The sequence below is a fragment of the Lacerta agilis genome, chromosome 7 (assembly GCF_009819535.1).
Source record: "Lacerta agilis isolate rLacAgi1 chromosome 7, rLacAgi1.pri, whole genome shotgun sequence".
Lineage (NCBI taxonomy): Eukaryota > Metazoa > Chordata > Lepidosauria > Squamata > Lacertidae > Lacerta > Lacerta agilis.
The window spans coordinates 21,515,309-21,529,031 of record NC_046318.1 but is presented as its reverse complement, the minus strand read 5'-3'; positions in this window follow the sequence as shown (position 1 = coordinate 21,529,031).

The following is a 13,723-nucleotide window of genomic DNA, read 5'->3' as shown; positions in this document are numbered from 1 at the left end:
TGTACATGATGCACCCTGGGCCACTTCAAGATTGAGGAGGCCCAGCCCCCTTAAATCAAATATTGAGGGAGCCAAGGTGCCTTTGACCCTCTAGAGTTGGCACACCTGCCAATCAGTCAAACCTGTCCTTTATGGCTTTCAAATCTGTGTATGATACTGTAATTTGACATGAGTTTCAATTGTCTTAGAATGAGATTTTCATGTGAAGAGTATTTGTTCACTTGTTGCTAGGTAACAAGCAGGCATCAAAGACACATTCCATTCCATATATAACACACCTTGCTTGTCTCGGCCAAATCGCTCCCTTTTCATCTCTAAGAAACATGACAGAGCCCAGTTGACTTTCACTTTGAACACCTCAGTACTAAAAGTATGCACACACTATGTTTTTTAATATCCTTTCTCAGCGGCTTTCTGTGATTCATACATACACAGACAGGTAGGATTTACGTACCAAAACCCCATTGCTAATCCTGAACAAATATTTCTGTAGGTGTGGCTTCGTGGGAGCTGCCTCCATGCTGCTTCAGAAACTTACGTGTTGTGTGAATAAGATTTAGTTTTGATTTCTCAGAGTTGATTCACTGAGTGTGTGCCCGGTGGGACGAAACTCCCTGCCAACTTCCCCTCTGTTACTAAGTGTATTATTTCTGAGGTGTTCGGGGTCGCTTTTTCTATCCTCCCCCACCTCGATTCTTGAGGTCCGTCTGTGTGGATAATCCCCTTTTATTATAACTAGGGATAACTTAGTAACGGGGTTCTCTTGTCCAGCTGTCGTGGCCTGTTATATATATATTGCTCTGGGCTCCTGGGCTGAGAATACCTCTCAGCTCTATCAATTCTGGGGCTCTCTCTCATTAGATCCCCCCAATGCGTCAGTTAGCTAAACCCTTTTAGTAACTGTGTAGCCTTACCGAGGTTTCTGCCCTTTTGCCCCTCCTGAGTGAAACTCCAAGACACAAACTATCACCCTGCAGGTCAGTTTTGTCTTTTCCCTGAGTTCACCTCCTCATGAGCATCCATATATCGCTGGACCAAATAAATGCCTCTTTTCTCTTGGCTCAACAAAAACAAGTCTTTATTTATTTCAGAACATCCTGTTTCGCATATTTCAATAGTTCATCAGCTTAGTTACATCTAGAATATAAACTCTTTCAGTATAACCGACTAATCTCCATCCCATCCTAGCCTAACCACCATCCTAGCCTAACCACCACTATCCTGGCCCCACGCCCCTCTTCTTCCCTGTCTCCACACACACACACCCTCTTCTCCACTGCCAAAACGGCCGTTCCCTCCTTTTAAACTGGGGATCGCCCCGCCCCCAAAGGATGAACTGTCTGTCAAGACGAAGGTGTCTTAACTCTTTCTGCGCTGGGATGTCATACCTCCTCCACCCTAGGGCCAATCCGCCACACCCAGCCCATTCTTTTTTAAAACTGTAGGGAGCTTGCATGGAGAGAACCAGTCAATGTGCAGTTTTCATTATGGACCGAGTTTGCTTCCCTCCCCCCCTTTTTTGCAAATGCCCCTCATTTTCCCAGGTGAGACTTGTAACGGCTTAGCCCTAAAATGGAAGATTCATTACACTCTGGCTTAGTAAGAGTTAATCCACCTCCAACTTAACTGACAGCACGTCCTTTAGGGGCGGGACGGTTCCCGGTTTAAAGAAGGGGAGAACAGCCGTTTTGGGAGTTGGAAGGGGAGAGAGTGGGGAGCGTAGAGTGGAAAGAAAGAAGAAGAAAGGTGTGGGGCCAGGATAGTGCATGTTTTGGTTAGGATTAGGAAAACTTGAAGTAAAAGTTCGATTTATTCAGTATAGCCGTTAAGAGTCGTCAACAGGTTTTCCACACCTATCAGCTGATCACCCATTCCCACCACCCTTCTGAGTAATACCCCTCCCCACTCCCTCACTATATTTAAGGATCTGGTGACTTCTGTTTCAGTGTATCTGAAGACGTGTGCATGCACACGAAAGCTCATACCAAGAACAAACACAGTTGGTCTCTAAGGTGCTTCTGAAAAGAATTTTCTAAAAGTTCAATGGAATTGATGTATAAATGCAACTAAGATTGTAACCTTATGAATCTTTAAAAACTATGTTTAAAAATAAAATAAAATTCATCCTTGTTGTGCCAAGAAAAAATCATCTTTTTCGTTATTCTAGCAGTGTATCAAAACTCAAAGAGGTGAAGTTTCAAGAGAGGGTAAAAACTTGCCTAAGGAAAAAGAGGATAGTTTGTGTCCTAGAGTCACACCGAAGGTTCAATGGGGGTGAAAACCTAGAGTGCCACAAATTTGCCAGGGTGATAAGGCAAACTGATACAGTGGGGATCCGTGCTGAGGGAGGTAAGAGGTTGTTCATTCAAATAGCCTGGATGGGTTATGATGATAGGCCACTAAAGCTGGAATTAGTCTCTCATTTCTAAGAAGTCCAGAAATATAGAGCTGTTTAAAATGAGGACGGAAGGATTCGAGGGTGAATTGCTTCACCACTGGACTTCCTTCGTCTTTCAAATTTATTAAAATTTTAAATTTGTTTCAAATTTATTGAAAGCGTCGGGGATTCGTCGGAAGACTCACCTAGCGCCTTCATTACATATCTTTAGGTGCCAGGCAAAAACCTCTCCTCTTCTCCCAGGCCTTTGGCTAATTAAACAATCTATAACCTTTAAAACTGTGTGCTGGGAGGGAGGGTATTGTTTTGTTTCTAATTAAGTTATTTTATTTTATTTTTGTTTCTATACTGTAAACCACCCAGTGATCTTCGGATGAACGGCAGTATATAAATTTAATAAATAAAATAAAATAAATAAGTGGGGGAGAAGTTCTGTTTTTATTAGATGACGCAACAGTGGAAATTTGTGGAATTGCTTCATTTACAAATACACCAGCAGAGCACATAGCAAGCAAACAGACGCTACTTCAGCAGGAAGCAACCCCCTCACCAAGAACTCAGCTGATATGCCTCAATCCTTTTGTCCTTTCACTGACCATGCCGCTGCTACATTTGAACTCTTCGCTGTTTCTCAATCTCAATGATGGGACAAATCAACAGGAAAGTGAAGAAAACCTAACTAGGACCTTTTAAAGCCCTTCAAGTTCCATGTGGTTCATGCATTGTGCTGCAAGTTCCTCTTTCTCAACAGATGCTTTAAAACCAGTGGGTGGGTGGGGGGAATACATAAAACCGCCCCACCCTATTCTAAATGGCCACAGATAGTTAAAGACCAAAGGTTATTGCGGGAAGTGTTTGCCTCACACTTGAATACATATAATGAAAGCGCCAGGCGAGTCTCCTTGGGAAGAGCATTCCACAAATGGGGAACCACCACCGAAAAGGCCTATTGTCATGTTGCCCCCTCTAGAGGGGGCACACAATAAAGAGCTTCAGATGGCAATTGCAGGGTCCAGGTTGGTTCATATGGGGACAGGCAGTCCTTGAGGTATTGGGTTCTTCAGCTGTATAAGGCTTTTTTAAAACTTAGAACTAGGCCCAGAAACGAATTGGTAGTCAGTGCTGTCAGGACAGGAATGGTTGTTGTTGTTCAGTCGTTCAGTCGTGTCCGACTCTTCGTGACCCCATGGACCAGAGCACGCCAGGCACGCCTATCCTTCATTGCCTCTCGCAGTTTGGCCAAACTCATGCCAGTCGCTTTGAGAACACTGTCCAACCATCTCAACCTCTGCCGTCCACTTCTCCTTGTGCCCTCCATCTTTCGCAACATCAGGGTCTTTTCTAGGGAGTCTTCTCTTCTCATGAGGTGGCCAAAGTACTGGAGCCTCAACTTCAGGATCTGTCCTTCTAGTGAGCACTCAGGGCTGATTTCTTTAAGAATGGATAGGTTTTATCTTCTTGCAGGAATGGTATCATATGCTTAAACCATCTTGCCTCAGTGAGCAACCTGGCTGCTGAGTTCTGCAACGGCTGCAATTTCTGAGCCATCCCCAAAGGCAGTCCCACATATAATACCAGAGTGTGGACTACAGAAGTTAGAGATCCCCCCCCCCCATGAGAGTAATGCACTCAGATGAACTGGTTTGTGCAGAGCTTGTTGGGTAAGATATTTTGGTTAAAACAGAAGACATCTTAACTAAATCCTACCTAGTGTAAACTCTTTGGAATTAATGGTTGGGTTTTTAAATTAATTTCAGTGTGTGTGTGTGTGTGTGTGTGTGTGTAAATGTACATAGCAAGAGGGGGTTGGTAAGATCAGAAAGGAGCCAAAAGGGCAAAATTACTCCCCAAAGGTGTCTTTCCAAGATGAGAAAGGGTTTAAAATGAGGCAGGAAAGAGTTAAGTGAGGAGATGTGGAAATGTGGGAGGGAGCAGAGACAGAGAGAGGAAAGAATTTAATGGAAGCATGAGAGGAGAGAGGACAAAGGTTTTATTGTTTGTTTTCCCCCTGTTGTTTTTTTCTTTAATAATTGGGTCTTGGGTTGAACATCTCTCAAATGTAAAACCTTCATAGAATTGGCAATGATTGTATAGTTTAAAAGTCTCTGTTTGGCCAGTGCTGACTCAGTGCTGACTACTCGCTTACACAATTATCCCTGGCCCGGAAAAAGATCTAAACCACAATGGCTAAGTATAGAGGTTTCTAAAATATCTTCATGCAGGGGCGTAGCATGGGGGGGGGGGGGCGGTCCACCCCATGTTGCATAATGGAGGGGGTGACAAATTATCAAGGAACAATTACTGCCCTACTAGGGTGGTTCATGAAAAACTTTTTTTAAAAAAAATGCCTGCTCCAAAGGTCTTATCTTACTATACTAGGGATTATATAGCTATATATGAAATTTCATGCATATCGGTTAATATCTTGACCCTCCTCCACCAAAATAGCTGTTCACTTGGCTGTTTTCCTATGTCGTGAAGGCTGAAATTTCTGTTCAGTGGAGCACTTACTGTTCCCAACCCTAACCGTATGGAAAGCTATCTAATTAGACTTTAATTTGATTTTGAGAAGTTTTTAGGAGGTAATTTAATTATTGTTTGATTTTATACCAATGTTATGTATCTGATGTTAGCCACCCTGAGCCCGACTTCGGCCGGGTAGGGCAGGGTATAAATAAAAGTTTTTTATTATTATTACTTGTTATTATTCCTTTGTAAGAAAATATGAAATAACGTAAAACCATTTTTGCAGGGGGGAATCAATGGGGGATGACAAGAAATTCTCTGCATTGGGTACCACCTGACCTTCCTACGCCTCTATCTTCATGTATACAGTGCTTGAATACACAAACGCAACCAGCCTCTCTTCTGCCTACAAGAGCAATATTTTCCATAGGATTCACATTGACATAGGTTTTGCCCCTGCAATCCTGCTTATCTACAAAAATAAAGCCTCTACCATTGCATGCCTGTCCTGAATCCCACATCATCTCTGTCTTAAACCAAATATAAGCAGTGGGTGGCTTCTGCCAACCCCATCTAAAACAAGCACTTTCCTCCTCCCTGGTTCAGTAACTTTTAACAGGGGAAACAAAATAGAAAATTCTTTTCAGTAGCACCTTAGAGACCAACTGTGTTTGTTGGTATGAGCTTTCGTGTGCATGCACACATCTTCAGATACACTGAAACAGAAGTCACCCTTCTTCAGTGTATCTGAAGAAGTGTGCATGCACACGAAAGCTCATACCAAGAACAAACACAGTTGGTCTCTAAGGTGCTACTGAAAAGAATTTTCTATTTTGTAACTTTTAACAGGGGCTTTTAACAGGGGCTGTAACTTTTAACAGGGGCTCATTTAAAGATAACATACAGTTAAGCCACACAGGCAAATCCTGAAGATGAAATAAAAAGAAAAGGTATGGAGAGCGAGAATGAGACCCAGGAGCTTCCTTGTTCTCTGGCTCTCTGCAAGCGACCTTGAGTGAGTCTTGCAAACCAGCAGCCTCACCATTGCTTCACGTGGGAGATTTGCTGGGTGAGGGAGGACACACACCCCTTGCATGGCGGGGTGTTGAGAGGTGCACAATGCGTAAGGAGAAGGCTCAAAGGAGGAGAGGGTGGATGTGTAGGGGGAAAGCATGATACATCATGGGCTAATCTACACTCGTAGTTTATAATGCTAGGAAAGGGTTGCGAAAACGTTTCAAAATGTAAGGGCTATACGTATTATGTTTCGCTTAGAATGATGCGTTATTAAAATGTGACACCAGAGGGTGCTGCAGAGCTATCCCATTCCAGAAACTGGGTACGGTAGTTTCACCTTGTGAAAAAGGAAAAGAAGCCCAATGCCCTGATGTTTTAGAACAATAAATCAAGGCAGCGTTGATTCTGTTTCACTGCAATTTGGTTTCCGCCAAATACTATGCTATTTGCCTGACTATAATTATTCATATAACTTGCATTCAATTAATTATATATTATTTGCAGGCTTTAAAAAGCATACAACAACAATGTGAATGAAAACCAATCATACTCGCTTGACCGATTTCCATTCCTGATCCCAGGCAAACTGCAGAATTTCCTTTTCTTTTTCCTTTTCCATTTACTTTGGTATTTTCCGACACCCCTACGTGTTTCTTCTCCCATTAGAGTCACAAAATGTTTAGGGGTATGCGTACCCCTGCGTACCCCCCAGAAAAAAGCACATTATTATTATTATTATTATTATTATTATTATTATTATTAGCATTGAAATGACTGGCCATCCAGTATCTGCCAAGCACTTTTCATGGAACTCTCCTAGTCTATAGGGACATAGAGAAATACAGAACAGAGCCTAAGGACCACCATATTATTTCCTCTCCATTGTGGAGACAAATCTGGTTCTGGGACTGCTGAGGGGAGGGGAAGGACGCCCTGGCCCCAGTCACTGGCCAGAGAACTAGTGACTACGGACAGGTCAGGCCATGCCCCCTCCAAAAAAACCTGGCTCCAACTAGTCTGTCTCTCATAATATTCAGAGGATTCCTCCTCTACTTTCTCCTTCCACTGCCCTTCCCTTATGTTCCTGTTCTTGTAACCCTGAGGTTACAAACCCATGTCTTTATTTTGATATATTATTAAATAATAATAATAATACTACAAATTGCACCCAGCCTGTGGGATTGTCTTCGCAGAAGATTGGGTGTAACTGACTCACAACTGGAAGGAACAATGCAATTATTTCTGGCAGGGCCTGTCCAAGGACAGTTGTGGAATACGTTTGTGACATCCATGTCAGATTTGGAACAAGAGTTTCCCTTGTGATGTATCTGGGGGGGACTGAGAAGAAACGTCCGATCCTTCGTGAGGGATTTAATTTAATGAATTGCAAACTTTACAATTGAGACTGGGCTTTGTTCCAAAACCTTCTTATAACACTTTTCGGACTAGGGTTGACCTGTTTAAACTAATACGAAATATAAAACTACGTGACATGTTCGGAACCAGCAACCCAGTTATGCGCCAATTTAGACCAAAATCATCATTCGCTCCAGTCAATACGAATCAGTCTATTTCTTTATTTCACCAATTGGTATTATGTGATTTGGAAAAATTAGAAAAGAAGGGCCCCCAAATTAAGGACAACCTGTCTAAGTCACAACGCAATTGTTTGGAAGCTCTTTCACACGATCCTAACATCATTTCACACGATCCTAACATGGAGAGCCAGTGTGGTGTAGTGGTTAAGAGTGGTAGACTTGTAATCTGGGGAACCGGGTTCGCTTCCCCTCTCCTCCACATGCAGCTGCTGGGTGACCTTGGGCAAGTCACACTTCTTTGAAGTCTCTCAGCCCCACTCACCTCACAGAGTGTTTGTTGTGGGGGAGGAAGGAAAAGGAGAATGTTAGCCGCTTTGAGACTCCTTCGAGTAGTGAAAAGCAGGATATCAAATCCAAACTCTTCTTCTTCATCATAAAACCTGCGGACAAAGGGGGTGGAATTGTTATTCAAAACAAACAGCAATATGTAGCGGAAGCTATGAGATTATTACCAGATGCATGGTTTTACACAAAAATTTCTAAAGATCCTATGGATTCAATAGCCACCATCTTAAAGACAGTCCTCCAGCAAGCTTGTTGCATTGGGGTTATTGATAAACACACTTTTGAGTTCCTTCTACCTCCTTTTCCACGCATTCCTGTTTTTTACTGCCTTCCAAAAATTCATAAGGATATCCACTCTCCCCCTGGCAGGCCTATAATATTGGGGCTGGGTTCCATTTTGGAACCTTCTGCGAAATACTTAGACTCTTTTCTTCAACCATTTGCTAAGGATTCACCAGCGTACTTACATGACACGTCTCATTTCATTCGAGTCATAGAACAGACCAAAGTCACTGACACCATGGTTCTAGCTGCTTTAGATGTAGCCTCTCTCTATTCCAATATTCCTTTAGACGAGGCACGTTCTATTATTAGTCGCCTCCTGCGGTCACGCCCAGACCCTTCACCCCCTTCGGACTTCCTACTTGATTTATTGGACATCACATTTGAAGAAAAAAAAATTTGTTTCATGGATCAATTTTATTTTAAATTTCAGGGAATGGCTATGGGATCTTGAAAAATCGTACATTTTACACAACAATCCTTTTGCCTCCTCCCTATTACTTTATTACAGATATATTGATGGTTTATTTTTTTCTTTTTAGCAATGAAAAAGAGTTTCTACCGTTTTCTACATGGCTTAACTCTTTACATCCATCTTTATCTTTTTCGGGTCATCACAGCATCATTTCGTGTATTTTTTTTGGATGTTGAGTTTATCAAACACAATGGCTTTCTTGCCGTTAAACCTCATGAAAAACCCACAGATTGCAATTCCCTGTTACATTATTCTTCTTTTCACCCCAAACGTTTGAGGGATAACTTACCTTATGGACAATTTTTACGTCTTAAAAGAAATTCTTCTTTTGACCTTGATTTTTTATAAGAGTGCTGACATTCCAGCTCATTCTCTTTGTTCCAGGGGATATCCTTCTGCCATTGTTAACAGATCCAAAATTAAATCCCTCATGAAGGATCGGACGTTTTCTTCTCAGTTCCATTATTACCTCTCGTTCTCAAAACTGCATCATGGGATCATTAGAATACACCTCTCATGCGGACAGAACCATTAGAATAATACGCAAACATTGGCATGTACTCTGGAATATACCAGGGTGTAATGAATTTCCCCTGATAGGCCTGAGGCATACTAAATCTATTAAAGATATGTTAGTACATACAGATATAAATTCTGATAAATTCATTTCTCACACCATTAGCACTTCTGGCCCCACCGGACATCATAGGTGTGGTAGATGCTCACCTTGCCCATTTTCTTTACAGACTAAGGAAATTTATGATGAGAAAACCAACTTTAGATTTATTACCGTATTTTTCGCTCCATAGGGCGCACCGGACCATAGGGCGCACCTCGTTTTTAGAGGAGGAAACAAGGGGAAAAATATTTTTCTGGTTTTCCTCTTCTAAAAGCCCTGTTTTTATGAGGATCAGCTAAAAGTTTTGCAGCTTTTTTTTGCAAAGGGAAAACCCCTGTTTTTTTGAGGATCAGCTAAAATTTTTGCAGCTTTTTTTGCAAAGGGGGAAAAGCAAAGAGGAAAAGCCCCATTTTTATGGGGTTCAACTCACATTTTTGCAGCTTCTAAAGGAAAGGGAGCCTTTTCTACAGTTTCCAGACAGATAATCTAATCAGCCAGTCACATGTTTCTGGGGAAACAAACAACCTCCCTCTGCAGCACATTCAACAATGGAGGGCAGGGCTGAAAGGGAGCCGGGACTCTTATCTCTCTCCCGATCTCTTCCTGATCAGCTGCTGAGCGGGGTCCTTTCAACACTCCCTTTTCTCTTTGTAAAATAAAAAGCATGATCCTCTTTTGGCCCCTGGGCAATTCAGCTCCAGGGACCACCATTCGCTCTATAAGACGCACAGATATTTCCCCTTACTTTTCAGGGGGGGGGGGAAGTGTGTCTTATGGAGCGAAAAATACGGTATTCTCCATTTTAGTACTTGTCAAACCAAAGACGTATTCTATTTGATTCGATGTCCTTGTAATTTATTGTATATAGGCTCTACCACTGGAGCAGTGGAGGTTCGAATTGGTGAACACCGGGTGTGTATTCGTAATGCTAATTTGGAGGCACCTCTGGTAGAACATTTTGTTTCTCATAAACATTCAGATAAGGATCTATTATTTACAGTTATATGGCTGAACCAGAAGGCATCAGAAAAGATTACGAGCGACTGTTATGGCAGCAAGAATCACGGTTTATTTTCATATTTAAAACCATTTATCCAGGGGGGTCTTAACTCTGAATTAGACCTTAACTGTTTCATTTGATTAACTTGTCTGTTACTTTGTACTGTTCCTTTAATCCCAATCTCCTTGTATATGTATTGTTAACATGTATTGTTACCTTGTACTGTTCCTTTAATCTCTACCTCCTTGTTATTAGCACCACCTGGGGTTGACTTTATATGATTTTCAAAAATAAAAAATGTTAGTAGCGGTGACTACATTATTACATGAGCACTTCCACAGCATTTTATATTTACATTCATATATATTCAATCAAAACAAGATGGGTTATGTACTCTTTTACATTACAGTGTGTATTATAGCTTATAATCTTTGTAAAGTGATATGTGCATGCAGGTCATCGTCTGTAAATTTTATTTTCAGTTTATGAAGCTATTCTATATCTTCCCACCACGCTGACGAAGAATTCTACGAAACAGCGATCAATATCCGGAATCACTGTTCAGTGTTGGATATCATATTCGCTGAGTGCACAAAGCTTCACAGCTTGTCTTTCATTGTATAAAGTTTGGTACCTCACGTCATTTAAAGACTTTTAGAGACTTTGAGACTAAAGATTTCATTTTGCATTTCTCATGGTTTGAAGAAATTCTATAAAGATTGTTCGTTGCGTATGTACATGGTCATCGTGTTGCTTGGATATTGCTGATAAACTCTGGCTCAATCTGAAAACGCAAGTTACAGTGGCATGTCAGGGTGTTAATGCTAGCTCAGACAGGAATCAGGCAGCTGAGCTGCAGATTCTTTGCATCCTAAATTGCTCATCCCAGCAGATCTTGACATAGGATTGCTCTCCAATAATCTGATTCTTATCCCTCCCATTGCTTACCAGACGTGCTCTTTTGAGGACTATATAGGAGGACTGAAAGAAATAGAAACGTCTTGAATTTTCCAGGTTGGGTTGAATTGCCACTCTTCAAATGATGATCCTGCCTAGATTATTTTCTCTCCGTTCCAGACCCTTCTCAAGAGTATCCCCCTGCGTAATTTTCAATGCTGGCAAAAAATGTTTGATACTGTTAGTGGGGCAGGTCACTCTGTAAGTTGACTCTGTATCATGGGATTAAGGAGGGGTGATTTTGTATGCCTCATTTAAAATCAAATCATGCAGGGGAAGAAACCAAGGATAAAATATATATTGTTAATGGATACAGTGGTACCTCGAGTTACAGATGCTTCAGGTTACAGACGCTTCAGGTTACAGACTCTGGTAACCCATAAACAGTACCTTGGGTTAAGAACTTTGCTTCAGGATGAGAGCAGAAATCGTGCGGTGGCAGCATGGTGGCATTGGGACGCCCCATTAGCTAAAGTGGTACCTCAGGTTAAGAACAGTTTCAGGTTAAGAACGGACCTCCTGAACGAATTAAGTTCTTAACCTGAGGTACCACTGTACTAAGGAAAGAGGTGGCTTCTCCGTGCCAGATTTGAGTTTATATTATGAGGCGTCCTGTCTTTGCTGGCTCCGAGAGTGATTTATCTTAAAGTATGTGGATATCTTAGACTTGGAAGGTCATGTTAATTGATTTGTTTGGCATGCGTATCTATGGTATGAAAAAACAAAAGTGCATAAAGGTTTCCTAAAACAGTGAGAAAATCAATTTACTCAGTGTGGGAGAAATATAAAAACTTATTTGAATAGAAAACACCTTGGTGGCTCTCTCCATTGGAAGAAATATCTTGGAAAAAAGTTAATGCTAAAAGTTAAAATGGTTAAGTTTCAGTTGGCTAAAGTGGTCAAACGTGGGTAACTGTGGACTTAAGTTGGCTAGGTTGGCTAAGGGGACTGAAGTGGGCTAAGTGGACTGAAGTGGGCTACTTCAGTCACTTTAGCTCAATTAGCCCCCTAAGTCTCCTTAGCCCACTCCAGTCCCCTTAATTCCCTATTTAACTCCCCTTTGCCCCTTAGAGCACTTAGCCCACTTCAGTCCTCTTAGCCAACTTAGCTCACTTTCATCCTCTTGGCCTACTTCAGTACCCTTAGAGCACTTAGCCCATTTAAGTCCCCTGAGCTAAGGGTACTTAAGAAATCATACTCTACAATAAACTCCCCTGTAAATGAAAACTGCAGAACAATGATTTTATTAAATGCTTTGTTTATTAAAACATTGTCAGAGAATGTCTCAAAAGCTATACGAAAAGGTTTTCATGTGAAGCACCCAGGCTACCATTCAGTGTCAATTTGTGTGAGCCTATATTGTGTACATTGTATACATCCTATACAGGTCAGCGGTTCGAATCCCCACGACGGGGTGAGCTCCTGTTGTTTGGTCCCTGCTCCTGCCAACCTAGCAGTTCGAAAGCACATCAAGTGCAGGTAGATAAATAGGTACCCGCTCTGGCCAGAAGGTAAACATCGTTTCCGTGCGCTGCTCTGGTTCACCAGAAGCGGCTTAGTCATGCTGGCCACATGACCTGGAAGCTGTCTGCGGACAAACACAGGCTCCCTCGGCCTATTGAGCAAGATGAACCGCCTAATGGTCAGGGGTACCTTTACCTTTACCTTTATACATTGTCTACTCAGAAGTAAGTCCCATTGAGTTCAGAAGAGCTTACTTCCAGGCAAGTGAGCATAGGACAGAAGCCTCATGCCAACTTTGGCCTTTCCAATTTAGTGGTAGCCACACAAATCTATTTCAGTTACTCAAGCTGAAATGTATTATGAAGTAACAGGAACACTTGTACCAGGAAGCAGTTTCCACACTAGTGACATTTTCCTGTCTCCAGGTGCCATCTCTGCATGCTATTTAAAAAAGAAGAAATGAGGTACAAATAAGTGCAGTTTCTTTCATCACAGTGCTATATTGTGGGGACAAAGGGAACAGCACTGAACTAAAACTGCAGATTAAACAGGAGACCAACTATCAACCAAATGGACTTACTCTGGTTCTCACAAATATATATATATTCTCTTTTTTACATTTTTATGTTTTATATTTTAAATTCTTAGTGTATTTTGTGCAAAAATTCAAACACATTGTTTAAAAAAATCCCTTTCAGAACATAGGCATTTCTGTTTAGGTGGTTGCTCTGAAGTCTTGGATATCTGTTCAAAAGCTAGGGCAATATTCAGAGCTCAGGGCTGGTTCTAGAAACACCAAAGAAGGCTTTCAGTTTAAAGCACTGTAAATTTAAAAAAGGGGAAAATAGGTAGAGAAAAAAATCTGGTGGCACAATGCTATATTGCACATATAACACATCTAAATCGCTTTTTGTTTACCAGTCTCGCTGAGTCCCAGGTGGAAAGATATTCTTCAAAAAGATGTAAAATGACTGAAGAAGGTATTGCAAATAGGCAGAGTAGCAATCCTTTAAAAAACCATTATCATACCATGGAAAGTAGGCCCACCACCACAAAAGAACACCAGTTTTCTCTGACCAAAGAATATGAGTCAAAGAGTCCTATAAAGCATTTCCTATATCTGTTTTCCACTGACTTTGTTCCACGAATCAGAAATCTTCCT